This window comes from Trachypithecus francoisi, unplaced genomic scaffold, assembly GCF_009764315.1.
Source record: "Trachypithecus francoisi isolate TF-2019V2 unplaced genomic scaffold, Tfra_2.0 Contig01440, whole genome shotgun sequence".
In the NCBI taxonomy this organism is placed as follows: domain Eukaryota; kingdom Metazoa; phylum Chordata; class Mammalia; order Primates; family Cercopithecidae; genus Trachypithecus; species Trachypithecus francoisi.
The window spans coordinates 12,807,546-12,820,543 of NW_022681431.1; the positions used below are offsets into that span (position 1 = coordinate 12,807,546).

General features: G+C 42.1%; 1 protein-coding gene across 3 annotated transcripts in view; it reads left to right on the plus strand.

Moving 5' to 3' along the window:
• DOCK5 (dedicator of cytokinesis 5) overlaps positions 1-12,998 on the plus strand; it is a 241,877-nt gene that overhangs the window by 71,315 nt on the left and 157,564 nt on the right. The window lies entirely within an intron of this gene.

Here is a 12,998-nt window from a genome sequence, read left to right on the forward strand (position 1 = left end):
ATATTCTGTGTATCTGTTCCTAATGTTTGTCAGGCAACCAAGAATATTAATATGTGTGTGTGTGTTTAATTTTGGCATAGGAATATAGGATTTTAAACAACTGTATCTAGCAATTTGGTTAATCTTCTAAATGGCAGGAACAACTAGTATTACGTTACTAACCTTGAATACTTGTTTAGTTTTCACCAATGCCAGTTAAAGAATCTGTTACAGGCCGGGCGCAATGGCTCAAGCCTGTAATCCCAACACTTTGGGAGGCTGAGGCAAGTGGATCACTTGAGTTAGGAGTTCAAGACCAGTCTGACCAACATGGCGAAAACTCCTCTCTACTAAAAATACAAAAATTAGCTAGGCGTGGTGGCATGTGCCTGTAATCCTAGCTACTCGGGAGACTGAGGCAAGAGAATCACTTGAACCTGGGAGGCAGAGGTTGCAGTGAGCCAATATCGCACCACTGCTCTGCAGCCTGGTCGACAGAGCGAATCTCCATCTCAAAAAAAAAAGAATCTCTTATAGTTAGAATGGAAAGATACAAAGGGTGAAATTATTTTTTCTTAGTGTCACTTTCATTGCTGACACTAAGTGTTTAATCAGGCTTTAGATAACCAATTTTGGTAACTTTTGAGTTCGGCCCCATTTGGTCTCTGCCAAGGCCCTGGTTACTCAGTGCCATGTGTCTCGATGATTCTAGCCACAGTCTTTTTTTTTTTGAGACGGCGTCTTGCTCTGTCGCCCAGGCTGGAGTGCAGTGACCGGATCTCAGCTCACTGCAAGCTCCGCCTCCCGGGTTTACGCCATTCTCCTGCCTCAGCCTCCCGTGTAGCTGGGACTACAGGCGCCCGCCACCTCGCCCGGCTAGTTTTTCTTCATATTTTTAGTAGAGACGGGGTTTCACCGCATTAGCCAGGATGGTCTTGATCTCCTGACCTCATGATCCGCCCGTCTCGGCCTCCCAAAGTGCTGGGATTACAGGCTTGAGCCACCGCGCCCGGCCTCTAGCCACAGTCTTAGGGTTTTCCTATCACTCAAATTGTTCCTTCTTGGCTTTTTTTTTTTTTTTTTTTGGTCCTCTTTCTTTTAAAGTCATCTTTTCTACCATTTTCTTGGAGTAGGGAAGTTATGTTGGAAAATAAAATTATGTCTTCATATCAGGTACTATAGTCTGGATACCCCTAGCATGGTATTCTAGCTGTTTTGTGTGTCTCAGCTTTGGTTGTTGGCGGTATTTTAAGTAGTTGAGAGAGGTTCTGCTCTTTTTGAGGCGCACAAACACATTCTTCAAAAAGTAAGTAAAAAAGAACTCTAAATAGAGCCCTCCACAGTCAGCCGCACGGGAACCAGAAGACAGCCCTAAGCACTGCAGATGATCTCTGAACTGTGCCATTGGGTGCCTTCCGCGTCTGACATTTTACATCCCTCTCTATGCAAGGCATCGAGCTAAGGCCTTCCATGTACTGCCTCTCAGTTCTTACAATCCTGGGAGACCAGAGTTATTGATGCTCTTTTAATCAATGTGGAGATTTAGGTGAAGAAACTTGAAGAAATCCACACAGCTATTAAATGGCAGAGCTGTGATTCCCACCGGGGTTCTGTGTAATCCTAGTATATTGTTCTTTCCACAACATGCAGCCCTTCTGCAAATGACGTTTACACTTTGGACATGGCATAAAGTTTTCCAGAGGGGATAGGGTTGTTTTGCTTCTGAAACAGCCACCTGAAAAGTTCAGCCGCATCCCAAATGTGTCTGTATTGCAGTGAGCTCTTCCTGAACTTAGCTCCCCTCCATGGCTCTTAGCACACAAACCTGCCGTTTTCACCCAGCGGTCTCCTCACTGTCCTGGAGAGGGATCGGGGATTGGGGTTATACTGTCAAACTCCTTGAGGTCCCATCGCCTCTAGTATCACTCTTTATAAAAAGTGGACCTCATCTTGGTTGGTTAATTATACCTCTCTCTTGTTCATCTTTCAAACTCATGCTGATGATAACAAAAGCAACGTAAGAGTGAGTTGCGGCAAATTCTTGGCTCCTCCTGGTAAAACCACATGCTACCTCCTGTCATCTCAGCTTTCTTGACTGGTTCGATAAGTTAGAGAAATGCATCACAGAAGAGGAAAGTCAGACTTTTAGCAAGAGGGACTAACTGTTGGCGAGATTACTTTGCTTTAAAAAGGAAAGAAAGAAAAGCCACGTCCAGAAAATACAAAGGGAATTGGCCAACAAGTAGATGATGTTGTCCAGGATACAGGAAGTGTTGTTTCCTTCCTCTCGCTGAGCTTCCAGGGCTCTGTGAAGGCACAGAGGGAGGTTTCCTTGTTTTGCAGTGGAAATTTGGATATATCATCTCTCTATTTTGCTGACTGTGATTTGGTCCTCTTCCTCGCCCCTCACTGCCTGGACCAGGTCTGTCTGCTTGTCTCAGAAGGTATTTGCTGGTTGCAAATAGAAATCTCTGCCATCACCCTCTATTATAGGCAACCAGAAGAAACTTCCTTGGTATTCTTTGCAACAGATATTATGGGGTAGCAAGATTAAAAATATTGTAATGTTTTTGTGGAAGGAAATTTAAGAGATTGAAACCGTAAGAACTTAAAATTGACAATGGAAAAAATGGAGTTCCCCAGAGCTGGTTATTGTGGAGTTAGGATGGAGAACCAGGCCTTTTCGTGTCAGACAAGTTCTCTTTATAAAGAAGCAGTGGCTCTTCTATTCTGGACATTCTGGCCTCATAGGCAGGGTGCTTTAACCCTGCCTGTCTCTACCCACTGGGCATGGGATCCTAGGAGAACAAAGAAGGGTCACTCAGACCCTGCTGCCCAAGTGTGTCTTGTGGGTGCAGGTTTCATTGCATATTCCTTATAGCAGTCTATTCTGTACCTAGCCAGTGGCTCAAGAACACCCGCCTTTCTCATTGTTATATTCATCAGATGTTTACTCAGTGCCTGCTGCATGCCAGGCGCTGCGAAGGACAGTTCTTTGTTTTGATCATTAAAAAAGTTACATAGACCAGGCACGGTGGCTCACGCCTATAATCCCAGCACTTTGGGAGGCTGAGGTGAGCGGATCACTTGAGGTCAAGAGTTCAAGACCAGCCTGGCCAATATGGTGAAATCCTGTCTCTACTAAAAAGACAAAAATTAGCTGGGCATAGTAGTGCATGCCTGTAATCCCAGCTACTTGGGATGCTGAGGCAGGAGAATTGGTTGAGTCTGGGGAGCGGAGGTTGCAGTGAGCCGAAATTGTGCCACTGTACTCCAGTGTGGGCAACAGAGCGAGACTCTGCCTCAAAGAATGAATAAATGAATGAATGCATGAATGAATAAATAAAGTCAGAAGCCTTATCTCCTGCTTTTTCACTTAGATGGTGTGCCTATGCGTGTGTGTTTTATACTGATAGAATTCCATGGCGAAGCTCACCTGACCTGAGTGGTGGTGCATTGAGAAAGTGTCCTGCCTACTGTGCCCCAGCAGGGCCATGGGCCAGCTTGGTATAAGGGAAAGCAATGAGCTGGCAGGTAGGAGGCCTGTGTTTGTATCCCCAGCTTAGGTGGTAAGTGACTGGGAGATATGGGACAAGCCTTTTCAGTTCCTTAACTATGTTTTCTTTATTTAATTTATTTATTTACTTTTTATTTTATTTTTTAAGAGGCAGTCTTGCTCTATTGCCTAGGCTAGAACACAGTGGCACCACCATGGCTTACTGTAGCCTCAACCTCTTGAGCTCAAGTGATCCTCCTGCCTCAGCCTGCTGAGTAGTTGGGACTACAGGCATGCACCACCACGCCTGGCTGATTTAAAAATTGGTTTTTTTTTTGTTTGTTTGTTTGTTTAAGAGAAAAGGTCTCACTGTGTTGCCCAGGCTGGTCTTGAACTCCTGACTTCAAGCAATCCTCCTGCCTTGGCCTCCCAAAGTGTTGGGATTACAGGTGTGAGCCACCGCACCTGCCCTCCTTTGCTTTAAGTAAGATTGTTATTTTTCAGTGATTTCTTAGTTCCTTCCAATATCTGGCGATCTCAAATCCACAAAATTGAGCTCAGATAATTAACCTGGAAAACTCATTTGTCTCACCAAGAAGTATAAAAGAATAGAATCATCTTTTACCATCTTTGCATCCCTTGACTTTCTGCCTTTGAACTTATTTTCAAAAGCCCCAGTGAGATGCATGTGGAGTGTGGATATCGTGAGACCTGAGGCTCGGGAAGGTGGTGAGTTTGCTGCTCACAGGCAGAGGTGCAGTCACTATCTGTCTGTAAGGAAGGATTTTAGACCCAGCCCTTTGTCTGTCCTGTGACGAGTTTGCACCTGGCTGTTTCTGCTCACTGGCTTCCCAAGAGACAGCCAGCTTTTATTGGAAGGACAACTCACTGGAGATGGGAGGACAGGCTATGCCCATGGAAACCTGACAAGTTTACCTGGCCTACAGGGGATGGAGCCTTTGACCTTGGCCCCATTAACTGTGTTTTATCCAGCAACCTACCAGACCAGCGACACTTAAGGGAAAAACAACAGGATTTAGCACCTGCTTCTTCTCTGAGACCGCCGCCCCCGTTGCCCCCAGCCCCGGCAAACACACACACACAATGCAGGTGTATAGAAACATAGCTCCTTGTCTCCTTCATAATTACCTTTAATTCCTAAGAGGTTAAAAATAATTTGTTGATCTTTTATGTGTGTACGTGGGATAAAACTAATTTATCTTGTGATCAGAAAGTTGGGAGAGATTTTATAAAACACTCCATAATTCCAGCATCTAAATGATGCTTTCCTTCTTGGGAAATCATGAGTACCTCTTAGTAATTGCTTCTGAGTTTTCAGCATATTCATGACTTTCTCCTTTGTGTGCCAGCGTCTACAAGCATTACCATTAAAAGCCATTTTGTATTTAGTTATTTGTTTACAGATATGTTTCCTTCTTCCTTAAAGACAGTGTCTGGCACACTGGTGTTCAATAAGTGTTTTTATGTATAATGAATGAATGGACCACTTTAGTAATGTAAGTCCTCAGCCTAAATGCACATCCTCAGAGAGAGACAATTTTCTTGCCTCCCTCCCTCCCTCCGTCCCTCCCTCCCTTCCTTCCTCCCTTCCTCCCTTTCTTCCTTTCTTCGTTCCTTCCTTTCTTCTTTCTTCCTTTCTCTCTCTCTCACGCTCTCTCTGTCTTTTTGTCCTTCTGTCTGTCTGTCTTGACAGGATCTCACTCTGTTGCCCAGGCTAGAGTGCAGTGGCGCAATCATAGCTGACTGCAGCCTCCAACTTTTGGGCTCAAGGGCTCCTCTGACCTTGGCTTCCCTAGTAGCTAGGACTATGAGTGTGTGCCACCTCACCTGGCTAGCTATTTTATTTTTAGTTTTTTGTAGAGTCAGGGTTTTGGCTATGTTGCCCAGGCTGGTCTCCCACCTCAGCCTCCCAAAGTCCTGGAATTACAGATGTGAGCCACCACGCCCAGAGAGAATTTTCTAACCATGTTTTCTTTTTTTTTTTTTTTTTTTTTTTTTATTATACTTAAGTTCTAGGGTACATGTGCATGATGTTTATATCATGTATAACTCCCCAATGCAATCCCTCCCTCCTCCCCCCTCCCCATGATAGGCCCAGTGTGTGATGTTCCCCTTCCCGAGTCCAAGTGATCTCATTGTTCAGTTCCCACCTATGAGTGAGAACATGCGGTGTTTGGTTTTCTCTTCTTGTGATAGTTTGCTAAGAATGATGGTTTCCAGCTGCATCCATGTCCCTACAAAGGACGCAAACTCATCCTTTTTGATGGCTGCATAGTATTCCATGGTGTATATGTGCCACATTTTCTTAATCCAGTCTGTCACAGATGGACTTTTGGTTGATTCCAAGTCTTTGCTATTGTGAATAGTGCCGCAATAAACATACGTGTGCATGTGTCTTTGTAGTAGAGTAAGTAGCTTCATTCTCAGGAGTTGGCCTTCCCCAGGTTAGCCTCTTCTATTCCTTCGTAACTTTTAGCCCTATATGAAATTACTTTTCTTGTTTATATGCTTGTGTGTTTACACATATATTTTTTTCTTTCCATTATTAAGTAAGATTTAGGACACGGAGACATTGAATACTTTGTTTTCCTAACATCTGTAACTAATTGTTCACTGGAGAAATGAATCTCCAATCTGCAATTGAACTTCTGGAAATAGCAAAACTTGTTCAGAATGAATTTTGGAGCATGCAGTAGTAATTAAGATGAATAATGTCTTTGGGAAGACACAATACCACGTAAAGTAATGGAGAAATAGTTCTGTGCTTTTTCACACATGACTCAAACTTGTTTCAGAGACATTTCCAAACAAAAATATTCAGTCATATTTCAGCAATGCAATTCTGTGTTACTTTGAGGTGGTTACTTTATAGAGTAATATTCACTTGACAGTGTCAATGTTTACATTTAAAAAAATTGCAGTAAAATTTATATGCAACACAGTGCACTCATCTTAGATTTATAGTTCAGTGTGTTTTATGAAATGAATGCAGCTTATATACCTAAACATTCCAATCAAGATAAAACACATTTCCCTCACCCCAGAAAATTCCTTGGTATCTTTATCCACACGGTTCCCATCCTCAGTAAACAGCCACCAATCTGGTTTAGATCACTGCGAGTTAGTTTTACCTGTGAGTCAATGTCATATCAGTGGAATTAGATGTGTCTTTTGTGTTTGGTCTCTTTCACTTATTGTAATGGTTTTTAGGTTCATCCACGATGTTGCACATCCGTAGTTTATTCCTGTGTATTGCCAAATATAAATTTATTACATATTATATTTTATAGTAAATAATATAGTATGTACATGTAACACTGTTTGTTGATACTCCCATTGATGTACATTTCGAGGGGTTCCAGCTTTTGACTATTAAAAATAAAGCATTCATAAACATTCTTATAAAGCATCAGAGTGAGGATGTGACCAGGTCATAGGATAAGTGTAAGTTTAACTTTATAATAAACCACCAGCAATGGAAGGGAGTTCCAATTGCTCCATCTCCTTACCAGTGATTGGCGCAGTCAATCTTTTTACCTTTAGCCATTCCAGTGGGTGGATAGTATCTCACTGTGTCTTTTTTTTAGAGTTATAATTTGCATGAAGTAAAATTCACCCTTTTTAGTGTAAAATTCTGCAGGTTTTGACAAATGCATGCAATCATGAAATATAACCATGGTCAAGCTACAAAACCATTCTGTCAGCCCCAGAGTTCTCCCATGTCCCTTTTCAGTCATCCCCATGCCACCCTGAGTACTTGGCAACTACTCATCCGTTTTCTATCCCTATAATTTTGCCTTTGCCTAGTTCTGGCCTACCAGGATTTATCAGCTGTATATTTTTTAAATTTTATCAGTCATATATGTTTATAAATTTAAACATCCAGACCATTTCTACAAGGTTTATAATGAAAAACAGGAGACCCTTTTTAACTCCTTGAATTCTGAGGAGTTTCAGCTTTTTCAGAAGTCTTCCAACTCTTTCAGCCAATTTTTGTGGCATAAATCTCTTTATTTCTAAATTCATTTCTCACTGTGGAAGATAAGGATTTCACTCTTCTGTATACCCCACCAACCATACAGATGCCTATTAATCCCTCTTAGAAAAGCAAATATAGATACAATTTTTTTTTTTTTTTGAGACCGAGTCTCACTCTATCTCCCAGGCTGGAGTGCAGCGGCGTGATCTCAGCTCACTGCAACCCCTACCTCCAGGTTCAAGCGATTCTCCTGCCTCTGCCTCCTGAGTTTTTTTTTAAACACTTAGGATTTGGGTTATTATGGCTATGTAGTGGAAGCAACAGAGGCTGTGGGATTTACCTGATTACATTTCCTTTCTTGAATAATATGTTTTTCTAGAGCTAATTCCTTTTTTTCTTCATTCTCTGTGAATGTACCTCTATTTCATACTCAAGGTTGCTGATAGAATTGTTGCCTGCCTTTTAATATGTTCAGACAGATAAGATCATTTCTCAGTTCCTTTTTTTCTTGGATTCGTTCCTCATGGGACCGTCTGTCCTCCTCCCGAGTTTGGGACTGGTTGCACTTTCCCAGTGACATAGCTCTTTTTCTGAGAGCTCCCTGTATCATCTCTCCTGGGGACAGAAAAATAGGAACTAACTAGGTAATTCAACTAGGGGTAGTATGCATTTGTATACTTATAGATTAATACCTCTTCATTTTGACTGATCCACGAGTATAAAAAGTCATGAATTCACATGGATGCCTTTAATCTCAATCCAGCAGCACAGGGTTCATTCGAGATTTTTCCCTTCTATAAGCTCCATTGTATAATAGTAAGAAACCTAGCTTCCCATATTTTTAATAGATTTAGCTATTGGATCAGTTTCCTTGTGTGTAACTGATCACTCATCCCCATTAGCATGCTGTCTCCCATGGGAACACCCCCTTCACCCTGTTTTTGCTCTGATATCCAAGGCCAGTGCACCACCCCCAAGTCCTGTGTGCGGATACTCCCTCGCCTCACTTAGGCTCTGACACCCCGTTTGCTCCCTTACATGGATGCCCAGCTCATTCCCCCGGGGCTCTGACATGCCAAGCCAGTCTGGATCCCTCTGCGGATGTGCAGCCCTCCCCCATTGCAAATGCCCAAGTCACTCTGCTCCACCCCATGGCTCAGGACTCACTGCCCAGGAGGGAGAGCAGAAGGGCCAGGATCCATCTCCTGATGCTGTCCTGATTCCCATTCCGCAAGTTTTTCCTTTCTTCAATCTTCGTATACCAAAGACTACCGTCCTCCTATTTGCTTAAGCCCAAGATACAAATACTTTTGAGAATTTGCCTTTACTCCCCCATTCATGGCCACCCGCAGCAAAGTCATGAGCAATGCCTGTTGATTCATATATATCATGTGCCTGGGTGTGGTGGCTCACGCCTATAATCCTAGCACTTTGGGAGGTCTAGGCAGGCGAACTGATTGAGTCCAGGAGTCCGAGACCAGCCTGGCAACATGGGGGGATGCCGTCTCTATAAAAAATGCAAAAAATAGCCGGGCGTGGTGGCATGTGCCTGTAGTCCCAGCTACCAGGGGTCAGGGGTGGGTGCTGAGGTGGGATCCATTGAACCAGGGTGGCAAAGGTTGCAGTGAGCCATGATTGTGCCACTGCACTCCAGTCTGGGTGACAGAGTGAGATCCTGCCACAAGAAAAAAACATAAAAAACCTCACAAATATATATATATATATATATATATCCTGCTTTTTTTTCATCTCTCCTCCTGTTCGCTGCACCCACCACTCCCCTTTGGTATTCCTCTTTCTACTACACCTCACATCCCACAATCCATTCCCATATAGCAGCAAGGATGCTCTTTTAAAAGCCTAAGGCAGCCAGGCACAGTGGCTCACGTCTGTAATCCCAGCATTTTGGGAGGCTGAGGCAGGTGGATCAGTTGAGGTCAGGAGTTCAAGACCAGTCTGGCCAACATGGTGAAACCCTGTCTTTACTTAAAATACACGAAATTAGCTGGGCATAGTGGCACAGCTCTGTAATCCCAGCTGCTGAGGAGGATGAAGTGTGAGAATTGCTTGAAGCTTGGAGGAGGAGGTTGCAGTGAGCCAAGATTGCACCACTGCACTCCAGCCTGGGCGACAGGACTGTCTCAAAAAAAAAAAAAAAAAAAGCATAAGCATAAGGCATGATGACATTTGAAACCCTCCAATGCTTCCTGCTGTACTTAGAATAAAACTTGAATTTCTCCATGGCATATAATACCTATGTCTGGTAATTAATCTTGGCTACGCATTAGCATTACCGGGGGACCTTTTTAGAAGCATTAAGTCTGGGCCTCACCCCAGTCCAGTTAAATCAGAATATTTGGTGGTGTGGCCCAGGCATCAGTATTTGTAAAAGTTCCTGGTGGATCTCCTCGGTGTCCAGGGTTGAGAACTAGGCCTCCTCTAACTACCTTCTTATTGCCTCTCCCTATCTCAGTCTCTTGTGCTAAACTCTGGCCGTGCCATTTTTCTTCTGTCTTTGAACTTCAGGTTTACTCTTGCCTCACAGCTTCCTCGCTTGATTTGTTTCTGTCTGGAAGTTTTTTTGCCCAGATCTGTTAATGGCTCATTCCTTTTAGCTTCTTAGAGTAATCTGTCCTCAGTCACCATATTTAAAATAATGTGCCATGTTACCAACCATTCTCTGCCATGTTACTTTCCTGGAGCACGTCTTCCTCTTCGCACTGTCGTTATCTCAGCTCATCCTACTTGTATATATTTTTAACATTAGAGTGTAATAATCTTCATGTGAACTCTTGCTTTCCACTACATCCTGGTTCTTAATTAGTGCTTAATAAAGATTTGTAGAATGACTGCATGTAGCGAGGAGAAGAATCAGGTAAGGGATCTGTTGGACAGACAGTGTGCAGCAGCCAGAGAGACATTTGGATCAGTGAAGTGAAATGGAGCAGATGAGAGTCCTGACTCATGGAGATTACTTGAGAAGCCAGGTATAAAGTAAATAATTTTGACAGTAGAATTAGCAACTCTCTGTTATTTTCAATTGGAGAGGACAGATTTTTATTCTGGATTAGAGCAATCCCAAGAAAGCAGAAATGACTTGTGAGCCTCCTGAAAGAGCAACCCTCAGCCTAGAATAAGTTGGTGTTCTCCATGGTTGCTATGAACTTGCTTTTTGCAACTGTTACTTCCCCTAAATGTAGACGAGAGTAGCCCTCTGGACTCATTATCCCCTCACCATTCCCTTTATTTTAATAGTGGAATAACTTAAGAAAGCATCTGAGATCCTGCTGACCAGTTCACACCACCCACCGATTGCAGCTGCGTCTTTGCATTATGCCTTCTTAAGCCTAATAGCAAACTATATTTAATTATGATCATCTTACTGTAAATATGCGGGATTAATTGGAAAACTGGATTCTTGCTTGTATGACAACCCAGGTATGTAATGTGGAAATGAGCGAACATACTCGTGAACTGTTACCATATTCTGTGCAGTTATTAAAATAGAATTTATGGAGTTCTGACAGTATATGCTTAAAGCTCCAGAGGTAGATCTGTTCTTTTATGCGTGATACAAGGAAAATGAACATTCATGTTTACAAATTCAGCATGATAATTTTGTGCCTTTAGATAGGGCTTATACACATACCACAATTCTAGAGAAGACATAGGAGATTAAAAAAAAAAAGTTTTTTCAACAGTGACAGGCTTAGGAAGCATAACTCCTTGATGAATGGCTGTGCAAAATACTGTTTACAAAAGTACAGATAAATTCTTCTTTGAAAGTGGAATGAAGTTTGTATTGTGACAGCTTGGCTTTGACAGCACAGAACTACGAAAACTACTTGGAAAAGATGAACATCTTGTTTCTCAGCCTGCTCCCCTCGCGCTCCACTCTTGTCCCAGGGTGAATTCGAAGCCATTTAGTCATGCAAAAGCCCATTTTCATGTTTTCATACAACCAAGCAAGTATATACACATAGGTACAGACCTTGAGACCTGGGGAACAATGCTTAGCTTAGTATCCTTCTTATTCCTGAATCTCTTACACTTGGCATCCTAAATCGGGGGAAGTGTTTCCTGTTTAGATATCTTTTTCTCAGCCATGTGCCTTGATGCAAGCCACAATTCCACAGCATAGTACTCCATGTCTCACTGTAAAACCTAACAAATCCTTTCAATGTCTGAATGCCACAGTTTAAAATATTTGTGAAATATTACTTTTACAATAATATTTGCGAAAATATTATTGAATATATGCCTAAAGAAGGTAAATTCAGTTTTCTACTTGTAACATGTATGAAATAGAGTATGTGTCTATTTTCTGGTTGATTTCATATAGAACAAATTACAAGAGAGTTCTAGGATCCTATTGGCAGATGCCTGGAGTTTTAATTACCGTTTGCATCTACTCACTGTGTGTGTATGGCTACCTTGTATATGTGTGCCGTTACTTTTAGTGGCAAAAACCACAATTACTTTTGCACGAACCTAATACCACAGCGTTTACCTGGGTAAGATGACCACACTGATGCTTTAGTTGATGGGCATGGGGAATGAGAGAAATTATCACGGTGAACTTCCTATAGTAGGTGTTCAGCAAATAGTTAATATAAAAAATCTGTTTAGGGACAGATTAAATTGTATACTCTCTAGAAGATTGAGGGTTGGAAAATATCTGTAGGGGTGTGTGCCTTAATTGGAATTTTTTTTTTTTTTTGGAACGGAGTCTCGCTCTGTCACCTAGGTTACAGCGCAGTGGTGTGATCTCGGCTAACTACAACCTCTGCCTTCCAGGTGCAAGGGATTCTCCTGCCTCATCCTCCTGAGTAGCTGGGATTACAGGCATGCACCACCATGCCTGGCTAATTTTTATATTTTTAATAGATACGGGGTTTCGCCATGTTGGCCAGGCTGGTCTTAAACTCCTGACCTCATGATCTGCCTGCCTCAGCCTCCCAAAGTGCTGGGATTACAGGCGTGAGCCACCGTGCCTGGCCGGAATTTTTAAAAAGAAGTTAAAGCCTTTACCTAAAGCCTCAGCAAGCAAACACATAAGATCTTTTTATGGGGAGCCAGGTGGCGGGGGGGAGGTGTTGCTTTTAGCATTACCAAGAATTGCACACAATTTCGTTTTATTATTCATTATTTGGATTATTTTTAAAGTGCAAATATTTGTCTCCATAAGATATGCTAGTTCAATTTAAAATTTTCCCAGAATGGTGGTTCTTAACTTGGGAACTCAGAAGAGTTACAGCAAATATAAGTTATTAAAAAAAAAATTAATGGTATAAGGTGACATATAGAAAGCATGTGTACAATGAAAGTCCATACTTGTTCATGCAAAAACATTTATTAAATGACTGTAAGGTATTAGGGTGATAAGAAACGAGATGTCGTGTGGTTTTTTTGTTTTTGTTTTTGTTTTTTTTTTAACTGTTGTTCTATTCTTCCTCCAAAGGAGTAGAGATGAGGCTAGGTTCTACGTGAATTTTAAATCCGATTGTTATTAAGAGAATACAA